We start from the raw sequence: 26,716 nt of genomic DNA, 5'->3' as shown, positions 1-26,716 counted from the left end.
ATCATAATATCTTCCTTAAAAAGAAACAGATTCCCGGAATGATTTTCTGGGGGCTAGGGTAGAGTCACAAGAAGACTTTATAATGGAAGTTAAAGAGTTAGGTTTATTCATACAACTTTAATAATCATTTTTTTGCACTGTATGTTCTTCTCTTGTATTCCCCTTTACATATTTGAACTACTCCAAAAAGCTGGCTGTTTAATTAATTTTAACAAATATGCTCTGAGACATTTAAGTCTATCCTAAAACACAAGATTGATTGTACTGTTATGCAAATGAGTATTGTTTTATGAAATCAATCAGCTCAACCAGCTAGAACATGCAGCTAACAGGGCCAACTGTGTGGATTCTATTCCTGTAGCAGGGAACCAATTTTTAACAGAGAAATAAAACAGCAACCTCTGAGACCACAGATAAAAACCTGACCCCACATGCCACAAAAGGGTACTATTTATCCAACGGATAGGGTGGAAGAGAAATGAGATGGCTTTACAATAACCACTCTACTCCTGAAGAAACAACTCGAAAGCATACATCCTGTTGATGCCGGGTCAGTGCTGTCATCTGAGAAGAAGAGTCATGAAAAATGGGGCAGGGGAGGAACAGACAAAGGTTAAAAGTGTCCTCATAGATTTTAACCTGTTCTCTTTATCTTCCCTTTATCACAACTAGTAGAGCTTGTCAAGCAAACCTTGAAATGTGTTAGCATGCCCTTTACGGGCTCTGAAGACAATATGCAATAAGACTCCTTTTTGAATTGGCTCAGTTTTTATTGGAAAGATAAAGCATTCGATTTAATGTGCATTTAGTATTTAATACACTTACATAACATTTGAGACAGCCACACATATCCTCAAAAAGGACATAAGGTATAGTAATACATCTATGTCAAAATATCTGTGATTACTGAGTGGGCAAACTATTGAAATATTTTGGCTATGTGATCAAAGTGAAAAACAATTATGGATTGAAACACAGAAAGCTTTTTTCTTTTTTGTTTAATTTCCTTCTTTTGCATGATTCTAAACCACCTCTGCAGGGGCAGCCCGAGTGGCTCAGCGGTTTAGTGCCGCCTTCAGCTCAGGACCTGATCCTGGAGACCCAGGATTGAGTCCCGCGTTGGGCTCCCTGCATGGAGCCTACTTCTCCCTCTGCCTGTGTCTCTGCCTCCCTCTCTCTCTACCTCTTTCTCTCTCTCTTTCTCTCTCTCTCTCTCTCTCGTCTCTCATGAATAAATAAATAAAATCTTAAAAAAAAAAACCCACCTCTGCAACATCAAGATATCACGGTCCCTCTGCTTATAATAGGAGCCAACTAAAGCTCTATTCTTTGTTCAAATGAAATAAAAATCTATAGAATATCTATAAATTAACATCAGCAATGTCATATAGACACTGGATGCCTAAGATGAATTCAGGTGAGCCTGTGCTATTGGAAAGTGATTAGTAAAGAATTCATTTCAGCCTATTTTATTAACCAGATGGTAACTGCTCTACTAGGCTTAAATGGCATATATTAATAGCATCTCTTGAATAAGAGCTCTAGGGGAACAGTCTTAGGGACTCTGCACACATGCAGACACATGAGTTCATTTGTGTGGGTGGATGTATACACATGCACATGCATGCGTGCATGTACACATACAGCCCAAACTCAGAACAGATGCACTTTCTAAGGAATCATAATTCCAGGAGGGGTCTAAGCTCTTCACTCTTGGTAAAAAGAAAGACTGTCGTCAGCCTCCCCCTGAAACCTCTGGAATCCCAGGCATCCCCTCTACCCCATTATTCTTTTCCCAGACCTATTTCTCACCTCTTATTCAGCTTACCAAGCCAGTCACCTTCCTTCCGCTCACCCTTCTTCCTCCCTAAGGCATCTAAATGGGCACAAACACAAACCTAATTGTGCCACTTCCCTGCTTAAAACCCTTCAGTGGTTCCTACTCTCTTTGGCATAAAGACCAGGATATCTCCATGGCCCGCTAGGCTTTGCTGGATCTGCCATCTTCCACCTTGCCATCCTGGGAGACATGTCCCACTGCCTCCCTGGGTTCCCTGCCCTGGCCACACTGGCTGACAGCTGGGCAGTGCTCTCTCCCACCTCTGCTCCTGCTACCTGGAATGGTCCTGGCCCAGTGGCCTCTCACTCAAATGCAGGGCTTCCGGTTCTTTGTGATTTCCTCAGCAAAGCCCTCTGTGAGTCGCATCCATGCAATGCCTAGTGGTAGTGCCTCATTGTGTTGTGGACTGTGACCCATCACTCTCTCCCTTTCCATACTGTGGTAGTTGTGGTTCTGTGAGGCCAGAGCCACAACTCTTCCGGTCATGTTTGTTAACTAGAGTGTACAATACCCCTGGTACATAATGAACACTACATAAATGTGCTTTGAAAGAATGAAGGCATGAAGGAATGAGTGAAGAAAGCATCTTGTCAGGAAGAGTGTTTCCTCAGTTCTACTGAGGTTGTTTCTCTGGCAAATTGGTCATTCTGGAATGCTCTCTTCTTCTCTGAAACATCTAGACACCCCCCCACACACACATACACAGAGAATCATTCTGCATGCTGCTGTCATGACCAGTCTTTTCTATGCATCAATCTCATAACTCTGTGGTTTAAAGCCTCCAATAGCTTTCCACTGCACTTAGGAAAACAGCCAACTCCTCCACTGGGCTTGGGAGGCCCTACACAGAGGACTCTTGTCTCTTTCTGAGCTTCCTGCGCCAACCTCTGTGAACTGCATCCTTCCTATTGAAAATGGTACTCCTCTTCTCATCTCAAGGTCCTGGTACTTTTGAGGAGGCTTTTCCCTCAGGTCTTTTCATGGTGCCCTTTTGTCTTTATCAGGTCTCAGTTCATGTATGTATCACGTATAAAGTCTTGGAGGACATCTCCTGGAAGTTTCTAGTCAAACAAGCCTGACCCCTTGAGTCATCTTACCCACTGCCCTACTTTATCCACAATACTTATAACTGTCTGAAATTTTTCTTCCATTGCTTTTATTAGTATTAATTGTTCTCCCACCCCTCTCCCCCATACTCTCTCTGTTGTAAACTCCATTGGAACAAATGATTTTTCCCATAGTGTGAAGAAATTCCTGGAGCTGCTGTGTCCTGAACTTCAACTGGTTCAGTAAGAACATGTGAAAGTGGGGTCCTGGGAGAAAGGGGGGAGAGAGGTTAGAAAGCCAGGTAAAACTGAAGACAACCGTGAGTTCGTGTTTAAAATAACTTGATGGGGATCCCTGGGTGGCGCAGCGGTTTGGCGCCTGCCTTTGGCCCAGGGCGCGATCCTGGAGACCCGGGATCGAATCCCACATCGGGCTCCCGGTGCGTGGAGCCTGCTTCTCCCTCTGCCTATGTCTCTGCCTCTCTCTCTCTCTCTGTGACTATCATAAATAAATAAAAATTAAAAAAAAAAAATAAAATAACTTGATGTCTCCCAGCCTAAACCAGCTTTTTCCAGGAATCGGGCTGGAGTGGATTGTGCATCCAAGGGAGTTTGCTTCTGGTTTCTTCTAACTGGAATTCCCCAGCCTCAGCCAAGGCAGCAGGTGCTGTTCAACAGGAGACTAATGTTTTCAAATGCTCTCCTCAATTTCACAAGAGAGATGCTGAAGGAGCATCCCTCCCCCCACCCCTCCCGCCACATCCAGCAAAAGTTTGGAGGAATGATTTATATCTTTTTCTAAAATGGTTTGGTTTCACTTAGATGAGATAGTCTGGATTTTTTCTTGCCCATGGAGATAGACTCCAGAGAAAGAACTAGAGGCCCAGAAGAAATAAAATGTCCATCTCATTTGGGCCAGAATTTGGTACATGATATAGTTTCTTCACATAAGGTCTTAATCCTTAAGGAGAAGGAATGGTTCACAAGACAAAGAAGTTCTGGAAAAGACAAATACCAATGAAAGAAAAGCATGGGTAGAGACATGACGTCACAGAGGGGTTGGCAGATTTGGGAAAGGTACATGCTCAGCCTAGCTGGAGTTGGGCTAAGAAACAGGCTGTGGGGAGGAGTGCTGGCTGAGAAGGGCAGGGATGGTGGAGACAGGACTGGAAACTAAGTTTGAGATGAGATCATGAAGGCCTTTCATTCAATACAAAAATTCTGGTTCTAGTTTATAGTCAGTATTATGAAAAAGAAATCTAAAGAAATTTAGATTTATTTAGGCTTACAGAACAGCCAGAAAAACAACCTTAAGTAATAATGTGAGCACACTAAAAGTCAGTTGCCATGGTTCCCTGTTCACACACTTTAACTCTTTAATCCTTAAGTAGCCTTATGTGGTTTATTTTCATTTCACAGAGGAGGAAATTTGACTTACAGATGGTACGAACGTAAGTGGTAGAGCCAGAATAAAACTCTAGCTGTCTGCTTTCAAATAGAGAAATTTAACCATATAACGATGTTGCCTGCTGTAATCATTGCCTTGAAATAATGTCTAAAGGAGAGATTTTTTTAGACAATGTCTTAAAAATAAATATGTTTAAACCAGTGTCCACAGGGGACATTTGGCAGTGCCCAAGACATTTTTGGTTGTCACAATTGGAAGATGCTCATGGCATCCAGTGGGTAGAGGCCAGGAGTACTGCTCAACATCCTACAAGGCATAGGAACTCCTCCCTCTACAACAAAGAGCTGTCTGTCCCCAAACTGTCATTAGAGCTGGGTTGAGAAATATTAGGCTAAACATGAACTGTATCTGATCACTTGTGTTGAGTAAGCATATTAAAAATCTTTTATTCCTTGATTATTTTAGCAGAATGGACACAGGATTTGGTGTCAGAATTAATTGGAAAAGTGTTTAGAACTTGAACATCTGGCTGTCTCCCTTCTAGTCTGTAAATAAATACAGGATAGCCCGTCAGTGTTTGCTGATCTTGGTTTCCATGGATCTAATACGGCGAACAATACCACCTGTTTCACGGGATATGCTCTTAAATGATACATGAAATAATAAATGTGAAAGCGGTTGGTGAAGTATTAAGAGCTGGGTATATTCTAGAGATTGTTACCCTATGATTGCTCTCAAGGATATATGTCTGTATTTTAAAAATTTATATAATGCCATTTAATTAAAAAATAACCCTTTACTGATGTGTTTATTGATATTGGATGTGATACTTTCTTGAAAGAACCTAAGTGTAAAGACAGACACTCCTTTAGCTTGTAGTAAAAACTGTTAATGAAAACGTGCCCATTTTTTTGCCCCCCATCTCCCTCTAGCAGCAGAGCACCTGGTGGGCTAAAGTTCTTTGGATGCAGTCAGAGTTGGTTCCAATCCTGCTCCACCACGAACTATTTCTGCGGCCTTGGGCTCCTCCTCTCTCTGTCTGGTTTGCTGTTGAATCTCTCCAGGGTGGCATGTTCTTTGTTTTGAGTAAATGTTCATTGAGTCCATCTTTCATAATGAGAGAATAATTCCTACCTTAGAGTATTGGTAGGATGATCAGAAATAATATATATGAGCCCCTTAGAGCCATGTCAGGTACGCAGTGTGGACCCTTGAGAAATGTCCAGTAGTAAATATAACTAGATGAAGAAGAGAAGAACAAGAAATAAGAACCATCTACCACTTTCTGCCAGAGTGAACTCATAACTCTTTCGTTTGTTACTGGGCTTCACTTTAGAAATGTTAATGGAACTGGAGAATATGCAAATGTAACCTTTTCTCCATTAAAACTTGTCACACAGACCAACAATATTGTGACAAAATCCTCATTCTTATATGGACTATCTGAGTTGTTAAAATTGCTAGCGCTCAGCTCAGAGCTAAATAGCAAACAGTTTGAGATCCGTTCCTACGTTATGCTGGCACAGAAACCACAGGGTTGATGGCGCTGTCACAACATTTTATTGAGTTTACTTCCGCGTTGTAAAGAGCCCCAGGACAACCAGAGTCTGAGAATTTAAGATCTGATTTTTAACGAAGCTTCATGTCATTGCTCACTTTGATTTTTTATGTTGGAGGGACATGGCTCACTTTGACTACAGCCTTGATAATTTCCACTGGGTCAGGGCTGTATGGACATCACTTAAAGATATGGAAATCACCACCATTTAAAAAGTCGTAAACTTTTGAACTAAAGACCATACTGGCTTTAACTTTTGCATCCAGAGCCAAGGGGTGAGCTGTTTTGTTTCTGATTTGGTTTTGTTGATAAGGTTGGGGTGCGGAGGTGGTGCACATAAGAACACTGGATGGGGAGAAAATTTTATGACAAAATGGAGATATTTTAATTCCTGATGAATGAGATCTTATCCAATGAGAAACACATGGAAGCATTGATGTCTTCATCCTCATTCCTGGATATTTCCTAGCCAAAATCAAAAGCTGCCCTACGTGATTTATCACATTTAAACACCATATCTTTGCTTTTATATAAGCAGCAGCACTGGAATTATGACTGTTTAGAAAACAAGCTCAATCGTTTCAGTTTTTAGGAAGAAACGGCTCTCTCCACACTTTACATTTGGGGAAAACATAATTCCCAAAACTGCATCATAAACATTAATTCATTCAACCATGATTCTCGACTTGTCTCCTGATGGAGCAGCCATAGTGCAGCTTGTAGATGCATGCAGCTCAAAGGGACCAGATGCCCTCAGCGACCACCCAGCCAGCTCCTCCCTCCTGGAGATGATCCTCTTTTTATTTAAAATCTGCATGACAAATTACATCCTCTCTTTTCACAAAATATTGAGGCAACTCACACAAATCATCTATGACGATATGATAAGACAAATGAAAAATCAAGTACAAAAAAAGAGAGAATTAAAATGTTATGAGCTTAAAGGTCACCATACTTGCTTGTTTTAAATTTGATTCTTTCCTTATGAGTAGCCCTGCCATCAACAGAGAAATTGAGGGGACAGGGTTATTCTTGTTAGTTAAGTCAAAGAACAGAATCCAACCACTTCCTGCACTGGGAAGGAGAATCTGGGACTTGTCCCAATATCTGTGGCTGCTCTCTGGTTAGGATGCGTTGGTAGGCTGAAAAAGGCCCCAAAGGTATCCAGGGTTTTTCTTCTCTCTCTTTTTTTTTTTTTTTTTTTTTTAGATTTTATTTATTTATTCATGAGAGACACAGAGAGAGGCAGAGACACAGGCAGAGGGAGAAGCAGGCTCCATGCAGGGAGTCCAATGCGGGACTCGATCCCAGGACCTCAGGATTATGTCCTGAGCCAAAGACAGATGCTCCACCACTGAGCCACCCAGGTGTCCCAGGTCCAGGTTTTAATCCCTGGAACCTGTGAACATTACCTTATTTGGCAGCATGGACTTTGCATAGAATAAAAAGGCAGCACATCTCTGAAATAAGATGTTACATTGCTGTCTTTGATGATAGAGGAAGGAGCCATGAGCCAAGATATGTAAGGAACGCAGTAATTTTAGGAGCTGGAAAAGGCAAGGACAAGGATCTTCCCCTAGGACCTCTGGAGGCAGCATGGCCCAACTAACACACTGATTGTAGACCAGTGAAGCTGATTTCAGACTTCGGGCCTTCAGGATGAATGTGTGTCACTGTAAATCATCAACTTTGTGTTACTTTGTTATAGCAGCCGCAGGAAACAGATGCAGATATGGCCTTTTTAAGCTGACCACCCCTCTGGAGAGACTCCAGGAAGGTGAAGAGAGCTGCTTGGATTATCCCAAGAGGGACCACCTCCAATTCCTGCCTCTGGGAGTCCTCCCTGTGATTGCTGATTCTCAAGTCCACTCATCTACCGATTGACTCTGACTTACCAATCACCTCTTGGTTATCTATTTGAAATTGACACCTCTCTGACCTGCAGCTTATTTCAGGAAGGCCAAGCAGCCTTCACTTCCTGCAGGCTGCCTGGCTTCCTGCTTTGCCCAAGGATTCAGCAACAAACTACTCACTTCTATAGCCAATGTTCTCTGAGTGGACATTGCGTATCTAGTCATTGGAGATTCAGTACTGAACACAGCGAAAGTTCCTGCCCTTGGAGAACTACCTTCTAATTGTGATTGGCAATTCACTATTAAAAGAGCAAGATATATTATTTGTCAGATAGTGTTAAGTGTGTACTGGGTTGAATCATGTTCCCTCAAAAATTTATGTCCACTTGGAACCCCAGAATGTAACTTTACGGTCTTTATAGATGTAATTAAGGATCAAGGTGATATCTTACTGGATTGAGAATGGGCCCTAAATCCAATGACAGGGTCCTTATAAGATACATAAAGACAAAGGGAGAAGAAAGTGATGTGCAGACAGAGGTAGGGACTGGAGTGATGTGGCTACAAGCCAGCAGGTGCCAAGGGTTGACTGTAGCCACGGGAAGCAAGGAGACATGAACATTTTCTCCTTCAGAGCTTCTGGAAGGAGCCAACTCTGCAGACACCTGGACTTGACTTCTGATCTCCTTAACTGTTAGAGAATAAATTTCTGTTGTTTTAAGCTACCTTGTTTGTTGTATTTTGTTACAGCAGCCACAGGAAACTAATACAAGTGTAACAGGAAAAATGAAGCAGACATAGGCAATAGCAGTATACCTGTGCTTGTGCCTGCCCTACAACCCACACGCTATGCTGGGGGTTATTAGTGTAAATATTGTAGCTGTGGAATACCTCTCTGAGAAGGTGACCCTGGAGCATAGACCTGGACTATGGACTTGGATGTGGTGGTAGGTGAAAGGACTGTTCCAGAAAGGGAGAACGGTGAAAAGACCCTAGGGCAAGAATATGCGTGGCATGTCAGACAAGAGGTGAGAAGGCCAGTGAATGAAGTGGAGTGGGTCCTGGAGCTATGCTGAGAGAAGCAGTATGGGCCCAGATATCACAGGATTTGTCAGTCATGGCAGGCCTTTGGCTTCTGTTCTGAGAGACATGGGCATCACTGAACATTGTGATGATTCACATTTTTAGAGGATCACTTTGACAGTGGTCACACAGCTGTATACATCTGTCAACACTCGGAAACTACAGGCCTAAAAAAATGGCAAGTTTATTGTATATAAATTATACCCTGATGAAGAGGAGTTCATAAAAGGTCCCTCTGGCTGCAGGGTTGAGAACAGACTCGAGGGGGCAAGACAGGGCAGTGGCTTCTGCAGGGATCCTGGCGAGGGTGATGGTGCTGAGCAGTGGAGGGAGCCTGGATGCATGCTGGAGGCAGAGACAGCAGCGTGTCCAGATGGGTGGCATAGAGAATGTGAGGGCAAGAGATGTCCAGTGGATGGCTCTCATCTGCCCTTTTTCCACCAGTGCTCACATTAACTGGTGACTCCTGTTGCCTCATCCATCACACCCTGCCTGGGGACAATCAGGTGGACTGGCCAGGCTAGGACCCACTTTGGGGAACTGGCAGGTATTATTTCAGAATAAGGATGACCAATTTCAACTAGTAAGTTTTCTGCTGGCTGCTGAAGTAGAGACACAGAAACAGTAAAATAATGAGAAAACTGCTCATTTTCCAACTATTATAGGTCCTGGGTGCCTTAAATAAACCTCAGCCAAGGAATGGGCTTTTTCTCAGAGTTCAGTTGACAGGGACCAAGGATGAAAAGCAACAAAAAACGATTAGCAAAATTTATTTATTTTGCTATTATTTATTATTTTAAATCTCATGTATTTTTAAGTACCAGCGAATTTCTGCTTCTATTAAGGGCCTAAATATTCCATTAGATTGCAAAGAATATTATCAATTATACTGTGATACCTATTCAGTATCAATAAATTTTAAATTTCATTTTTTTAATCTGTTAGTACAACTAGACTTTTTCAATGTTCCACAATGAAAAACCAACTTCATACATATAAGCCTTTAGTTGTCCTGGAAATTCTAACAGGCTGTTTGGTGGTAGTAGCCCAAGGGAACAAAGGACAAATTAGTACCCATAAACTTTTCCTTGTAAGCCATAATGACTTTATGGAAAATGTTTATATTCTATGCCTATGTACCCATTTTGAAATTAACAGGCCATGATGCTGCTTAGAAAAATCACCTTGGACCTGTGAAGCTCCAGTGGGAACAAAGGGAAGGATTTGACACTTATGATCCAGGTGGGGAGCGAGTTGATTCTAGGATGCCAGAGCAACAGTTTTTACTTTGTTAATATCGGCAGAGATCAGGATTTTGCCTCATGATTAGATTAGGAATTTGAGAAAAAGCTACAAAGGCCTTGATCATCCTCAAAAAGTTTTATCATATGTATTAAAGGAAACTTAATATTAAATATAATTTAAAATGGCCTAGAGATATCTGTGTATAAATTATAGAATGGATCATGCTTTCTTATAAATTAGGTAATGATATCATCTGACAGTTCTCTGTGAAAAAAAAATCTTTTTTTTATCTTATTTATTATTCATTAGAAACAGAGAGAGAGAGAGAGAGAGAGAGAGAGAGAGAGAGAGAGGGGGAGAGAGCAGAGACACAGGCAGAGGGAGAAGCAGGCTCCATGCAGGGAGCCCGACGTGGGACTCAATCCTGGGTCTCCAGGATCACACCCTGGGCCGAAAGCGGCACTAAACCACTGAGCCACCCGGGCTGCCTGGAAAAAAAAAATCTTTAAAAAAGACCTTTTAATGGTTCTTTTCATGAAAACTTCTGAGCTTTTGATAAAAGCCATAATTACATGGCTTTTATAATTACATTCTAAAAGTAAGAACACCATCTCCAAAGACTGCATGCTAGGCTCGGGTTTCCGGAGAGAGAAACTGTCCCATTGCACCAGTCTCGGGGTCTTTAGAAAGAACGCTGTCAGTACATACTTGAGGGTTAATGACTAAGCAGAATCCAGGGTTGGTATCTATGGTTGATTTTGGTCCTGCAAATATTGGTAGCATGTTTCACACATACAATTTTATTTTTGTCACCTCATTTTAGTTCTCCAAAGATTGACAACTCAATTTATTTCAGATAACTCTGAACAGATATACTTCCTTTAAAGAAAATCTTAATAGAATCTAACAAAATTTGGTCCACAAGAGGTATCAAGTGAAAAATATGTTTGAATATGTTCTTTAAGTGAAGTAACAAATCATCTGAAAATAGCACCCATACATTGTCTCCTTCCAGGGGTATTTGAGAAGGCTCTTTATGAATCAAGAAAAGTTCCAGGTCCTGGGGACATGAGTATTGAGTCCTGAGCTCAAACTGCTTATACTTTAGCAGAGAAGACACATTCTAAATAAGCAATGACCATTAACCAAATAAAAGATATTATTCAGAAAAATGCCAGAACTGGGGCGTGTGGGAGGCTCAGTCATTTAAGTGTCCAATTTTTGATTTTGGCTCAAATCATGATCTCAGGGTTGTGAGATCAAGTCCCACACTGTGAGATCTGCCCCACACTGTGAGATCAAGCCCCACACTGTGCTCTGTGCTGGTTGTGAGATCAAGCCCCACACTGTGGGGCCTGCCTAGGGTTCCTCCTTTCCTTTTAGCTAGGGAAAAGAAAAGGCCAGAGTTGCATTTAAAGTCCATCTAGTTGGCTTTTTCCACTATCCAAATAGTGCTAGATTCAAATCACTTCAAAGGATGACAGAATCTTTTTTTTAAAAGATTTTATTTTTTTATTCATGAGAGACACACAGAGAGAGAAAGGCAGAGACACAGGCAGAGGGAGAAACAGGCTCCATGCAGGGAGCCTGATGCAGGACTTGATCCCGGGACTCTGGGGTCACACCCTGAGCCAAAGGCAGGTGCTCAACCACTGAGCCACCCAGGTGTCCTGGATGACAGAAATTATTATTACTAACTTTTATTAAATAATTATACTATCATGAAAAATCATAATAATGTCTTATAATTTCCAGAATGTTTACATATGCATTTGTATTTGCTCTTCTTTACATTTTAGAACTGGAGGGGACTTTAACTAGAATTTCCCATGCTTATTGCATAGACTCGGAAATTCAGGTCAGACTATTTAGTGACTTGAACAAGGTGCATGGAACCTGGTGGTCAATTATGAAGGTTTGAAGCCTACTCAAAGTGACATTTAGCTAAGATATCTCCTCCATCGGACTGCTCTACAAAGCACACAGACTCTAGTTCCAAACCTTGATTTTTTGCCTCTGAATTGTAGTGGGCAATATTGTGGGAGTAGAACTACCTAATAGAGAAAGCATGCTATTTGAGAAGGAAATAAACACTTACTCTAATGGTCTTATGCTTCCTGATAAACATAGAGTCATGTGGTGTAAGGGGATGGAATTCAGGAAGGGTAAACTTCCTTTGTTAATTTTAAAATTTTATTTGCTTTTTAAAAAGTAATCTCTGCACCCAATGTGGGGCTCAAACTCATAGTCTCAAGATCAAGAGTCGCATGTCTACTGATTGAGCCAGGTAGGTGTCTCAGGAAAGGTAAACTTTAAAAACTTTATCAAGGCAGTCCCACCAAGATTATCAAGATAATACCTGGGGTTGAACAAAATTGGTCTTACTGTTCCTAACAACAAGAAAGAACCACCACCCTGGAACTGCAGGGTATTTCAATAAGATGCTGTTAGAGCAGATACTGTGCTTGTGTTAGGCACTTTGGGGTCAGAGCCTGGTTCTGGATTGGCTGCTGGCAGGATGTGACTCAGTTATCTTCCAGATTCTTAAGGATACGGGAGGGGAGACTAAAGCAAGGCTCAAACTGAGCAGGCGTCCATCTCAGCCTGGACATGTGGTTGTTTACATCAGTTTTGTGATTTGGACAGTGTTCATGTTTTGTCTGTGTTCAGACAGGACTACGGAGAGGGTTTTGATTTTGTCTCAATCCATTCTTGTCAGAGCAGCCTTGTGTGATGCTGATGTTTTATGAAATTGTTCATGCTCCAAAGCACACCAAGACCAGTTGTGGATGCCCAGCCAGGTCCTGGTTGCCAGGAGCTGGGGCACCACCTCTTTCTTGGCCACCAGGTCTGGGCTGCCCAGTTAGGAGACCCAGCGGGTCTCAGAAAGGGAAGGGAAGGTACCAGAGGTCAACATTCCTTTCCGCCTCTGGAGAAGTGGCTTTGTGGGGGTTAAAGTGGTATTGTTAAACCCTGTCGACGTGACATCAGAACCACAAGTGAGAAGAAAAGAGATGGAGCCAGTTGCTTTGTTCCCATTAGGTCACATTCTGTCTACCTCTATTTTTTTCTTCTGTATACTTGGCTGGTTATTTTAAAATCTTAAAGACAGCAAGTCTGACATTCGAATGTAAGTACTGATGAATGACTTCGTGGGTTACATCTCTTGGCAGTTTTCTGTTGCTGTTGCTCCTGAAATGCATCAGAAATGGGAAGAAAGCTTTTGGATATCGTTGCTGTTTAGCTGCTCAAGAAGGGAAAAAAGGCAAACAAATCTGAACAGTCACTAGTGTCTATGTCAAAAACAACCCCAACATACCTATCAAGGACTATTTCAATTTGCCCTTCAAGGAAGCATAAAGAAGTTATGAACATTTGGCATAGTCTTCATACTAGAAAATGAGAAAGGCAGTGTCCAAGTGGCCATTCAGAAGTATTTCTCCTAACTAGACATTAAATGCAAAGGAATTCCATGTGCAGGCATTTCCTTTTTTTTTTTCTTTTAAAGATTTTATGTATTTGACAGAGAGAGAATACAGCAGTGGGAGTGGCAGGCAGACGGAGAAGGAGAAGCAGGTTTCCCGTTGAGCAAGGAGCCCAATGCGGGGCTCGATCCCGGGACGTTGAGCCAAAGGCAGATGCTTAACTGACTGAGCCACCCAAGCACCCCACGTTTTATCATATTTCACCTTATTTTTTTTGTTCTGGATTTTTCTAAATATAAAATATGAAGGATATATATGTATACATATATGTATATGTATGCATTTACCCCTTATTTGAATAAGATAACCACTAATGGATATTTATTAGTGGTCCCTGCAGATCATGGGTAAAGAGTATAGACAGGCTAGCTGTATATCGTTATCCTGGAAGATTCCATATCTGTGCAACTGAATGCATTAGCTTCTTTTTAAAGTACCATCATAAAAAAAAAGACGGTATTCATTTCCAGATAACAGTGTCCCATTACCTTTAATTTCTAACCATTGATAAAGTCTTAGACTCGGCTTTTATTACCTCTGCGTCTGCCTAACTCTCTGTAGAATGGCTGTGATTGATTTGAAAATTAATTGAAAAGTTTGCAATGAGTTTAAAGATATTTTCTGTTATTGCTACCATAGACTTTTATAATTTAAAACAGGCAGGATGGCCGAAAGGGCTGATGGAGTATGTTTGATTACTGGAAAAAGAGCAAGAGGCAGATAAGTAGAGTTTTATTTATGTGAATAATAAAAGCACACATTTCTTTTATCTTTTTTACTAATTAAGAATTATGATTTCTTCATTAAGCATTTCTTTATGCACTAGAAGAACATTCTAAGTTCTATCCACAGCTGCAAAATGAAGCCACAAGGAAACAAATTACTTGAGTCTTTAAAAATACTAATTTAATATCTAATTGTTGAGCACATTTATTTTTTCTTTGTGGGAAGGACTGGATACAAAAACTGGGTGGAGCCCGACTTTATATAACTGTGGGGGTTCCCAAACCATATTGGCTCATAAAGTCCTCCATATATTGTTCATGGTGCCTCTGGGCCAAAAGAAATGCCTTACAGCTCTCCACTTATTAAGTAGCTAAATCCGAACACTTCAGAACTGTCTATGTCCTCACCAGCTAGCACCTTTGGGGCGCTTCTCCAACCTCAGAATCAGACACAGCAGCCTTCAATTCCTCTCGAAGCTGATGTTCACATGGGGCTTGCATCTTATGAGAGAAATGTTTGAAAATCCAGGTCTGCAGGATTATGGTGTCATCAAAAGGACACAATTGAATCTTGAAACTGAACTAATGCAAGCTCATGCTTCTCTTGGTGTCCGACACATGGTTTATTTCTCTGGAAAACTCCAACTATTTTGAGGAGCCCCTTTGAGTTTGCCATGTCATCCTGGGGCACCTCAGACATGGTCTGGGTCCTTCCCATCACTATGGCCTAAGTTTTATCTTGGAAGATTTAAGTTCAGAATTTCAACAAAGCAACAGAGTAGGTAAGTTCAATGAACATCAACACTTGTCTTTTGGGAAAATGTTCTTACTCATTTGTAATAGTTTCTCCTTTTGTAAATGTTTTGAAATGTATTACTTTAGGGCTTTTAAAGACCTAAATCACAGCTTGCCTTAATGGTTCCTTATCTGTTTAAAAAAATGCTTACAACAGAATTTAGGGAAGATACCAACATTTAAACTTGCCTTCTCTCTCTCTTTCTCTCTCTGTTTAGCCTTAGCAAGAGTACAGTACAATGGGATGTAACGCTCACGACAAAAGTACTGCTTTGGTGGCAATGACATTACTGAAAACATAATATCCAGCATGCCCTTCAGGGTCTGAAATTACTCTTAAGGTTTTCACTCTTGAACTTGATTTTGAGGGACCTCCTTCATACCCATTTCCAGACTTTTCTCCAGGTTTTGTTGGGCTCTGTGGACTTGGACTTCAGGAAAAGAGGTCACATGAGAAACATGAGAGCCACAAAAGTCCAAGTTCAGTAAACTGAAGATTCTGCTCTCAGATGAACATAACAGGCACTCTAGATTTACTTACACTGAAATGACCAGAGATCATAGATATAATACTTTATCCACTACCTCTAGACACAATTACAGATTTAATAATCAGGGAGATGATCTCTTTATATCACATGCTTTTACGATAAGCGCTGACATGACTTCTGTTTGTACAAGTATATACGTCAATATACTAAGAGCTCCCATTTACTGAGTGAGTCCTGTGTGCCCCCAACTGCTCTGGGTGCCCTACCCACTTCATACTCACCACATTCCCCTCAGGGAGGTACCATTAGAGCCCTTATTTTATAGATGCAGCAGCTGTGGCACAGAAAGCTTTAGCAACTTGCCCAAGATTCCAGAGACAATCAAGTGATGGAGCCACAGTTAAAATTCAGGTAGATTCTCTTTGAAACTCACCCTAACCAGGATGCTGCACTAACCAACATTTTTCATTATTATTTTTACAAACAACTAGAAGTTAGAATGCATGCCTCTCAGAAATTTCATTAGAAGAAGGTAAAATTCATTTAATTTAGGACTGACACCATGTCTGTGATGTTATGTTTCAAAGACAATTACTTTCTTTCTTTAAACTGAGACTCGTATAATTTTAAAATTATCAATAACACAGAGACATTTTATGCCACCAACTTTTGTAAAGCAATGATATTGTTTTAAGCAAACATCTCTCTTATGCTTTGTACATTTACACCTTCAGGCAATCTCATTCCAAGGATTCCAGGACCCAGAATTAGGAGATGGAACAGAAAAGGAAAGGTCTTTCAGGGAAAGACCAATGCTCTCAACCAGTTCTTAAATAGTCCTTTTCCTTTCTTTCACGACCTGGTCTCTAAATTTTACTTGGTCCCACACTCAGCCCATTCCTCCAAATTCCTTCCAAACTTGTTATGTTCTGCACTTCTCAGGCTTTTGAATGTCACATGGGATTCGTTCAATTAATGACTATGATGTCAAATACAATTGGCCGTCTGGAGGTTTATGTCTGTAAAGGTTTATGCTGCTTGAAGTTCAATAAATAACACCTTCCAGAGAGAAAACAGTTTCCTAATTTGTATTATTCTACTAACCTTAGTGTTCTCCTGCTTAAAGTTTTCTACAGGAATTTGCTATGCAAATCAAAATCTGCTGGTTGGAATGAAAAACATATTTTCTTTAAACAAAGTCTGACATAAAACACTTATCTTTTCATATCCTCAGTATATTCATTTACTTGTATATATTGGTGTAATATATTACTTTGTCCCAAAACTATTTAGTATTTTTCCATCAAAATCCCCCACGATGATCAGCAAAACACCATCCACTGAGTGGATTCAGAAAATGATGCCTGTATAAATCTAATAAGCTAAAATCTTGACTGGATTTTTAAAATTTGCATAAATCACCCAACTTTAATATGCTGAATGATACGCCTTAGCCATTGTTCATTACATATTGGTGGTCAGTTAAGTCTTCTTCCCCATGACTCAGTGAGGCAGGGCTCATGATTCTACTTTATAGATGAGGAGATTGAGGCTCAGGGAACTTAAGAGACTTGCTCAGTTTGTTGAAAGGAAGCCAGAGAGTCACCTTGGGTGTCAGTGAGTCCATACCCTGTGCTAGTTGAATGAAGCAAAGGCCATCCCATCCATGGCTGTGGTTCCCAGGGATGGTAAAGGAAGGTGAATTTTGTGTGGGCACGAAGGAGGGATTTAATCATACATAGTGCAAAGAATACCATCCTCTTTGCCGTAACAGAAGTGAGCACACTTGCACTTTCTGGTGCTCTCCAGGGAGTATTTGACTTCTGAGTAAGTATCAGAGGTGTAAACTGTGCTCAGGGGTAAGGTCTCAAGGAAGGCTTTCTTCCACTAAGGTCATAGGAAATGCATATCTCTTCAAGCTGTGAGAACATTCAGATTCAGTCTATGCAGGTAGATACAAAAATAAGAAAGCAGAAGATCTGGTCTAGTTTTGTTTTGTTCTGTTTAGTTTTTAATTTCAAGGAGCAGCGTGTAAGATCTATAAAATATTTCCTGAGTTAGGAAAAGCAGGGTATCCCCTTTGCAAATTCGAAAATAATTATGAGTGGTTAAAATATTACGCACAGTTTGACAGTCCAGAGATAAACTGCAGCAGGCACTGTTTTAGGTGAGAAGCACTGCCAACTCAGCGGAGTGTCTTCATTCTACAGAGTGGGGTCAAGTGGCTTGGGTGGCTGCTGTCATTTGAAATTTGTATTCTGCCCATTTCTTGACTGGATTATTTGTTTTTTGATTGTTGAGTCTGATAAATTCCTTATGTTGGATGATGCCAGACCTACAGGTTTGCGGATAGGTTTTAAACCCTTTCCATTCATCCCCTCTTACGGATATGTCATCTGTGAGTTCTTCTAAATAGGCCTTGACCTATTTGCGCTCTGAGTCTCTGCAGTATCTGAGACTTCCAGTTCTGCTTATTGTGTGACTTAATACTTCCTTGATGGTTAAATAGAAGAGGGGGAAGAGGCCTGAATTACAATGGGGGTAGGGGCTGAAATGAAGCTTATTTCTGGGGAAGGTGCCATCCCAACCACAGCAAGGACTCCCAGGATGCTTTCTGCTACAGTTGGGCCTCTTGCCACTTCAGAACATCGTTTCCAGGAAGGAGAATTTGTATTCGCTGCTTTCACACACGACCCCACCAGAACTTTAGGCAGGCAAGCGTGTGACAAAGAAGCATCTCTGGATCCTGGCATCTTTTGTGTTTGTTGCACAGCTGTGGAAGTATCAAATATTTTTTGGGAAAAGACTCTTGGAACTAAAGTCACTAAATTAAAACATAAAGAAAAATTCAATCCTGTCTCATTTTCTCTGAAATGCAAAATCCATAAAGTGGCCGTGAACATAAAGGTTACTCAATCTAGTAGGATGCTGATGGAGGGAAGGACGGACAGGCACTGTTATCTTGGGAGAACACAAATATTTATAAGGGACTGCTTCTTCAACAGTTGTTGGGAAAAAAATAACACTGCAAATAAAAGAATGGTATTTAAGCTTCTCTCTCTGTCTGTCTCTCTCTCCATGCTGGATGCAGTCAGACATGGCAGTCCCATTGCTGGAGCCATGCTCCACAGACTCATTAGCTCTTGCTTTGAAAACTGTGATATTTCCTAATGGGTTCTCTCTAGGCTGGAGAAGCCACCACCCCCAGTTTATCCTGCACACCACCACTGCTGCAATGCTTCTAAGCCAAACTAGAACATCTTGCCGACCTCCTAGAAACTCTCTCCTTGCACTCGGTCACTCACAGAGCTGTGCTCCAGGACGACACCCCATCTGCTGGCCCCTGCCTCCTCCCTCTGCACTGTGTGTGGGTCCCTACATGGATCGGGCGCTGTCGCTTCCTCTGTCACTAATGTGGGCCATTTCCCATCTGCTGGGAAATGCTCTTCTGCTTGAGAATTAGGACTCATAAAAGCTCTTTCTTGATGATGAAGTAGTTGACAATATCCATAGGTGATAGTGGTATGTTAACACAGACACTTCAGATGTCACCTGTGGGGCACACCACTCTGGGGAAAGTGCTGTCTAGGTCTTGGCACTATGGGCATTTCCCAGGCTGCTTCTGTGGCAAGCAAGCAGAATCTGTAGCGCTTGTCACACTGAAATTTTAAACTTACCTGTTTAATTAGTTAATGATGGTTTTCCCTGCTAGGGAACTAAGCTCCGGTGAGCAGGAGTCATGCCATTCTTAACTTATTTTAATGCTCCTGGTGGACAGCACACGGACTTATTTACTGTCAGCTACTCAGTGAACAAATGAAACCATTCCCAGATAAAAATATCTCAAAAATAAAAACAATAGCAATGATAGAAAGTACATACTGTATATGCAAGTGTCAATCAAGTGCTACCTTGATTGTCATTTGCTCTCCTGCCTACATCCCTCCCCCACCACACTCATTCACTCACTTGTTCACTGAGTATTTACTGAGTGTCACTGAAGCATCGTGAATAATGTAAGATCACTGGCCCTAGAAGCTCCCATCTGGGAGGCTGAGGATGGAGTTAAGGGGGGAAAGACACACTGGGAAGCCCGGATGGCTCAGCGGTTTAGCACCGCCTTTGGTCCAGGGCGTGATCCCAGAGATCCGGGATCGAGTCCCATGTTGGGCTCCCTGCGTGGAGCCTGTTTCTCCCTCTGCTTGTGTCTCTGACTCTCTCTGTGTGTCTCTATGAACAAACAAACAAACAAACAAACAAATAGAGGGGAAAGACACAGTAAGGCAGGGCTTCTCAACCCTCAACCGTGGGGCCATGGACATTTTGGCTGACTCTTGGTTGGAAACACGGGGGGGGGGGTCCCTCCCAAATTAAGATGTTCAGCAACATCTCTGGCTTCTAACCACGGGACAGCAGTAGCATCCTCTTCCAGTTGGGACCACCAAAGATGTCTCCAGATGTTGCTGAATATCCCCAGGGGGGTAAAATCGCCGCCTTGAAAACTACTGGTGTGGGGCTATTTCTGTTGGGGCAAAGGCCGCAGGCTCTCCGTGGTCACACCACGTGGGCCTCTGCCGCCCTCCTGCCGCTCCTGCGGCCACATGCAGAGGAGGTTCCCTTCACAGAACTCCAGGCAGTTCTGGTCTGGAGGTGGGCGTGAGGGCCGGAGTGGAGGGCGAGGGTGCGGGTCCGCTCCTGTTGTGTGTGCTGCGGGCACCTCGGTGGGGGGGTGGGGGGGTGCTTCACCCCGCAGGGCCGCGGGGGCCACGTGGGGCCGGGGTGGGAGCTCCTGAGCCGCGGGGCAGCCTGGCGGGTGGACCTCGCGGCGTCCGCGCCCCCCGGGCCTCTGCGGCCTCTGAGCCTCCCCGCGCTCCCCGCCGCGTGACAGAACGGAGCCTGCTCCACGCGGGCGCGCACGTGCTCCGGCCGGGGTCGCTGGGGGATCCCTGGATTAATGACTCTCCTCGTGTGTTTCACCGTCTTCGTCACTCCCCTGTGGCCCTGCCAGCCGCTCTTCTATCGAGGAATAGAGCTGGTGTAGCATTTGGAGTCCTTAGATTCCTGCGGTGAATACGCTCCAACTGCGCCTCCATCGCACCCAGGCTCCCCCGGGAGCCACCCTCTGAGCGCGGGCGCACGAGCGGTGGCGGCGGGAGCCGGCCTCCCCGCAGGCTGAACGGATTCCCCTGGCAGCCCCAGACGTCAGAGCAGCGCAGCCCCTTCCCACGGGGAAGCCGGCAGGAGCGGCCGGTGGCGAGTTCGCGCCAAGCAGAGGGGCTGCAGGCCTCTCCTCTCCTTACCCCACGAACACGGCGGCTGCCACCTGGTCCCGCAGCCCTCGAGCACACTCACTTGTCCACCCTGCACAACCAGCGACTGCTCAGGCATCGGGGGAGGCAAAGCGCTCAAGGTCACAGGAAACCTTTCAAGAAGCTGAAAAAAGGCTTGCACGGTCCGCTTCCTCCTCCAGGGCAAGGGAATCTGGTAATCACTAATTCCTTATGTTACAAAAGTGACCCAATCTTGGTTTCACTTTGCCCTTTTCACTTGCATATGCCGATGCCCGCGTGCGCGCGTGCACACACGCGCGCACACACACACACACACACACACACACACCTTTTAATTGAAGAGTTTACAAAGACCATTAGGTTGTTTTTTCAGCTTTGGAGCAGGTCACTGCATCTGAGGTAGAGAATGTAGGAAGAAGGAAGAGGAGAAAGGGCAGTCATGCTTCCAAAGTTTGGAAAATTAAAAACATAATTAAAAACCCCAAGAATTTTAGATCGAATTTGAAAGAATTCCTGTTTTGATATTTTGTAAAGTTTTGACCAAAGTGTATTTAAACAGAAACATTCTGTACATTCTCTATAATCTTTTCATTTACCCTTTTTATGCTTCCGATTTCATGCTGCATACAAAGGATCGGCCAATAGGAAGGTTCTGGGTCTCTCTCCTGCTCTTCATGTATCACCTCTGTATGAACCAGCGAGTCCTTTCTATAGACTCCGTGATGGTTAGTTTTATTTTTTTAATTTATTATTGTTTTATTGGAGATCAATTTGCCAACATATAGCATATCCCCCAGTGCTCATCCTGTCAAGTGCCCCCCTCAGTGCCCGTCACCCAGGCACCCCCACCCCCCGCCCTCCTCCCCTTCCACCACCCCTAGTTCCTTTCCCAGAGTTAGGAGTCTTCATGTTCTGTCTCCCCTTCTATTATTTCCCACTCATTTTCTCTCCTTTCCCCTTTACTCCCTTTCACTATTTTTTATATTCCCCAAATGAATGAGACCATATAATGTTTGTCCTTCTCCGATTGACTTACTTCACTCAGCATAATACCCTCCAGTTCCATCCACATTGAAGCAAATGGTGGGTATTCATCCTTTCTGATGGCTGAGGAATATTCCATCGTATATATAGACCACACCTTCTTTATCCATTTATCTTTCGATGGACACTGAGGCTCCCTCCACAGTGTGGCTCTTGTGGACATTGCTGATATCAACATCGGGGTGCAGGTGTCCCGGCATTTCACTGCATCTGTATCTTTGGGGTAAATCCCCAGCAGTGCAATTGCTGGGTCATAGGGCAGATCTATTTTTAACTCTTTGAGGAACCTCCACACAGTTTTCCAGAGTGGCTGCACCAATTCACATTCCCACCAACAGTGCAAGAGGGTTCCCCTTTCTCCACATCCTCTCCAATATTTGTGGTTTCTTGTCTTGTTAATTTTCCCCATTCTCACTGGTGTGAGGTAGTATCTCATTGTGGTTTTGATTTGTATTTCCCTGATGGCAAGTGATGCAGAGCATTTTCTCCTGTGCTTGTTGGCCATGTCTATGTCTTCCTCTGTGAGATTTCTGTTCATGTCTTTTGCCCATTTCATGATTGGATTGTTTGTTTCTTTGCTGTTGAGTTTAATAAGTTCTTTATAGATCTTGGATACTAGCCCTTTCTCTGATAGGTCATTTGCAAATTTCTTCTCCCATTCTGTAGGTTGTCTTTTAGTTTTGTTGACTGTATCCTTTGCTGTGTAGAAGCTTTTTATCTTGATGGAGTCCCAATAATTCATTTTTGCTTTTGTTTCTCTTGCCTTCATAGATGTATCTTGCAAGAAGTTGCTGTGGCCAAGTTCAAAAAGGGTGTTGCCTGTGTTCTCCTCTAGGATTTTGATGGATTCTTGTCTCACATTTAGATCTTTCATCCATTTTTAGTTCATCTTTGTGTATAGTGTAAGAGAGTGGTCTAGTTTCATTCTTCTGCACGTGGCTGTCCAATTTTCCCAGCACCATTTATTAAAGAGGCTGTCTTTTTTCCAGTGGATAGTCTTTCCTCCTTTGTTGAATATTAGCTGACCATTGAGTTAAGGGCCCATTTCTGGGTTCTCTATTCTGTTCCATTGATCTAGGTGTCTGTTTTTGTGCCAGCACCACACTGTCTTGATGACCACAGCTTTGTAGTACAACCTGAAATCTGGCATTGTGATGCCCCCAGCTATGGTTTTCTTTTTTAATATTCCCCTGGCTATTCGGGGTCTTTTCTGATTCCACACAAATCTTAAGATGATTTGTTCCAACTCTGAAGAAAGTCCATGATATTTTGATAGGGATTGCATTAAATGTGTAAATTGCCCTGGGTAGCATTGACATTTTAATATTAATTCTTCCAATCCATGAGCATGGAATATTTTTCCATCTCCTTGTGTCTTCCTCAATTTCTTTCAGAAGTGTTTTGTAGTTTTTAGGGTATAGATCCTTTACCTCTTTGGTTAGGTTTATTCCTAGGTATCTTATGCTTTTGGGTGCAATTGTAAATGGGACTACTCCTCAATTTCTCTTTCTTCAGTCTCATTGTTAGTGTATAGAAATGCCACTGATTTCTGGGCCTTGACTTTGTATCCTGCCAACTGCCGAATTTCTGTATGAGTTTTAGCAATCTTGGGGTGGATTCTTTTGGGTTTTCTATGTACAGTATCATGTCATGATGGTTAGTTTTAGATGTCAGCCTGCGATGCCAGAGTACCCAGCTATTTAATCAACTAATCTAGGTGCTGCCCTGAAGGTATTGTGTAGATGTGGTCCACACGAACAAACCAGTTGACTTCACGGAAAGGAGATTACCTTCCAAACATAAATGGGCCTCACCCAATCAGTTGAAACCCCATAAGAGTAAATGGGAGCTTTCCAAAAGAAATTCTGTGTCAGAGCTGTGGCATCAATTGCTGCCTAAGATTCCAGCCGACTAGCCTGTCCTACAGACGGAAGACTTGCTAACGCCCACAACCGCATAAGACAACTTGTGAAAATCTCCCTTCTCGGTGTGAATGAGTATATGCATATGCATACACATATATACACATATGTACACCTACCCACACACTTCTACATAGACACAGACACATTAATAGACATATATATAAAAGAAAGAAATAAGAGAAACTAAGAATCGTCTGTCTAAGCTCTTGAATGGTGCTCTATTTGGCAGAGTGGAAGGCAAAGAAGTTGCGAGCTCCTTCCCTCCGGAGTTCCCACGCCTATTCCCCACACTGAGAGGTGGGGTCCGTCCCCACGAATCTGCCTGGGCTGAGCGATTTGCCTGCCCTAACAGGATACGGCTCTGAGGCCAGGGAACAAGAAACTGCAGCTTCTCCCTCGGTCTCATGGGAGGTTCACTCCTAGTGTCCAGTTGGCAGCCAGCACCAAGGGCCTGCCTGAACAGAGGGCGCTGTCTCAGAGCCCCAGGGCAGCGAACGCACCACTCCAGAAGAGGCCTCCTCGGCCTAAGGATTACTTGGGCTGATTATTTTGGATTAACTGCAGACGCAGAAGAAGCTCTGAAAACAGTAGAAGCTACTCTTTTGTGAGGGAAATGTACATTTATTAGAGAAGTTCCTCTTTGTAAGCCTCCCTCTCTGTCCCAGGGAGAGAGGATTACTCTGAATTACAAGAAACTGACCAACAGAGAAGACAGGGACTTACAGCCACATCACAAACCTTTCCCTTGGTTAGCACGCTTTTCCTGGACCGTCCCGAAGCTTGCCAAGCTCTTCTCCCCCCACCCCTCCTCTCTCCTTGTCTTCAGCTGAAGATGGTAGGTGAGCCTGGGACCTGGGCCATCTTGGGGAATTAGTTTTCCTGAGTATCTCCCATGTATACATGAGTTTATATGTCAATAAACTTGTTTTTCTCTGGTTAATCTATCTTTTATTATGGAGTGGGAGGGGCGTGTCAGCCAATAACTCAGAAGGGTAGAGGGAATATTTTTTTTCTTCCCTACAATGTCCAGTTCTGTAAGGCCATTAAGTGACTGCAGTCCTGCCAACCCCTAACACATCCTATGAGGACACCGAAGTGAGGATTACCCAGCTAAACCCAATGCACCCAGAGAACCAAGATGCTATGATATGCTGTGTTTGAAACCAGTAGATTTTGAGGTGGTGGTTGTAGGGGAATAGGGAATTACAGCATGTAGGAGTAGCTCTTCTACATTGTCTTAAGGCCTCTGCATTTGTTTTAACAAAGGACACCCCTCACACTAATTAATGAAAAAACCCACACAATAAGAATTTTGAAACTATAGAGAACACAAGGTGTCCAAATAACGTAGTGATTTTGTTACATTCTTTCCCACCAGACAGGAACAAAAGGTCTTCAAAGAGCCATTTTGAGACAGTCTGTTGTTAAGAACCCCAGGACAGTGTTGAATGGCTCTAGATCATCTGCATTGACTATGAGCCTAGCCAGGAGCTCATCTCTGATGCTTTTCCACTAATATTTTTAAAAGGGTAAACACATTGTACTGCATATTCAAAAATTCTTCTGTATATTATTTTGCTCTGACATCTCAAACAACCTTTCTGGTTGGGGAGAGACTGCTCCTTCCTTGGAAGCTTAGAGACAGCAAAGGGCCAAGCCTAGAGCATGGCTTTGATATGCAAACTAACCAATACAGGGCCATACCTCCTCCATCTGGGCTGGCTACCCCAAGACACTAATTTTAAGGCAGTATTCCTCTACATCATCATCCCAGGGCCAGGTACCAGGCAGCCAGAGGCTTAGAACCCACTGGAATTGTTCAAACAAACCAATGCTAAACTGTTTATCCCATCCTGCTTAAACCTTCTCGAAGAAATCTCAGTAAAGCTGTTACCAAAAAATCCCACAGCTCCAAAATGGAGTCACCAACCTGGGGCTTGTATCTAACCTAACTGAAGTTTTGACTTCTTCCAGAAATGCAGTCTTAACAGGTGAGAGGAATTTCTGGTCAGCACCAATGAAGTTACCTGTCACATGGGCCCTCTCTATCCTCCAAGGCAAGATGAGGCAATTCCCCCTTAGAAGACCCCTGAAATCCCCATAGGGAAGCTGACCTCACCTGACACAATCATTTGGGTTTACTTTGCTAATTATCACGCTCTATTTCTGCCTATAAAATCCTTCCATTTTGTAGCTCCTGGGAACTCCCTTCTATTGGCTAGGGGTGATGCTGCCCAATTCATGAATTGTTTAATAAAGTCAATTTAATCTTTGAATTGAGTTGGTTGAATTTTGTCTTCTAACAAAGGCCTAAGTTCTGCCCCCCTTCCCCTGACCACTCTGGTTTCTCCCACATGACCCCCCACATGGTATGCCAGATATCTTGTCCCTAGGAACTGTGAATATAATAAACTTCATTTTCCTGAGCCTCTCCTCTGTCTCCTCTGGTGGCCATGTCTAATTAAATGTTTCATAAAATAATACAAAACACACACTCTTTTAAGCCACTTGGAAATTACCCTAAAATAGAGATATTGCAAATACTACCTCCATCATCTGTGCTGCTCTATGGTGCTTTGCTACATTGGGCTGTTTCATTATAAGTTGAGATGGTCCTTCCTTGAGAGATACGTTCATGTCTAATATTTACTGTTCGAAGTGTGGTAGTTAGGAGCAAAGGGTAGAAAACAAAGATCAGAATGAGAGAAACAGAGCAGGAATACAAGTGTGTTTTAAACAGACTTCCTCAAGCAGGGGTTAAAAGTACAAAGTGATACTTCCTAGTGGTAGTCAGACCTCTTTGGAAGGTCTGGTCCATAAGATGCTATTAAATAACAAGTTTACCACCATAATGTATAAGACGATGACACATTTTATATACACACAGAAAAAGGGGCTTAAAAAACACAAGGTCTCAAATGAAAACC

The 26,716-nt window shown here is 42.8% G+C and overlaps 1 protein-coding gene across 2 annotated transcripts in view; it reads right to left on the bottom strand.

Annotated features, from left to right (window-relative positions):
• CTNND2 (catenin delta 2) overlaps window positions 1-26,716 on the bottom strand; it is a 918,117-nt gene that overhangs the window by 248,566 nt on the left and 642,835 nt on the right. The window lies entirely within an intron of this gene.

This window comes from Nyctereutes procyonoides, unplaced genomic scaffold (genome assembly GCF_905146905.1).
Source record: "Nyctereutes procyonoides isolate TBG_1078 unplaced genomic scaffold, NYPRO_anot_genome, whole genome shotgun sequence".
In the NCBI taxonomy this organism is placed as follows: domain Eukaryota; kingdom Metazoa; phylum Chordata; class Mammalia; order Carnivora; family Canidae; genus Nyctereutes; species Nyctereutes procyonoides.
The sequence above is the reverse complement of the archived record's forward strand: the minus strand, read 5'-3'. Positions and strand labels throughout refer to the sequence as shown.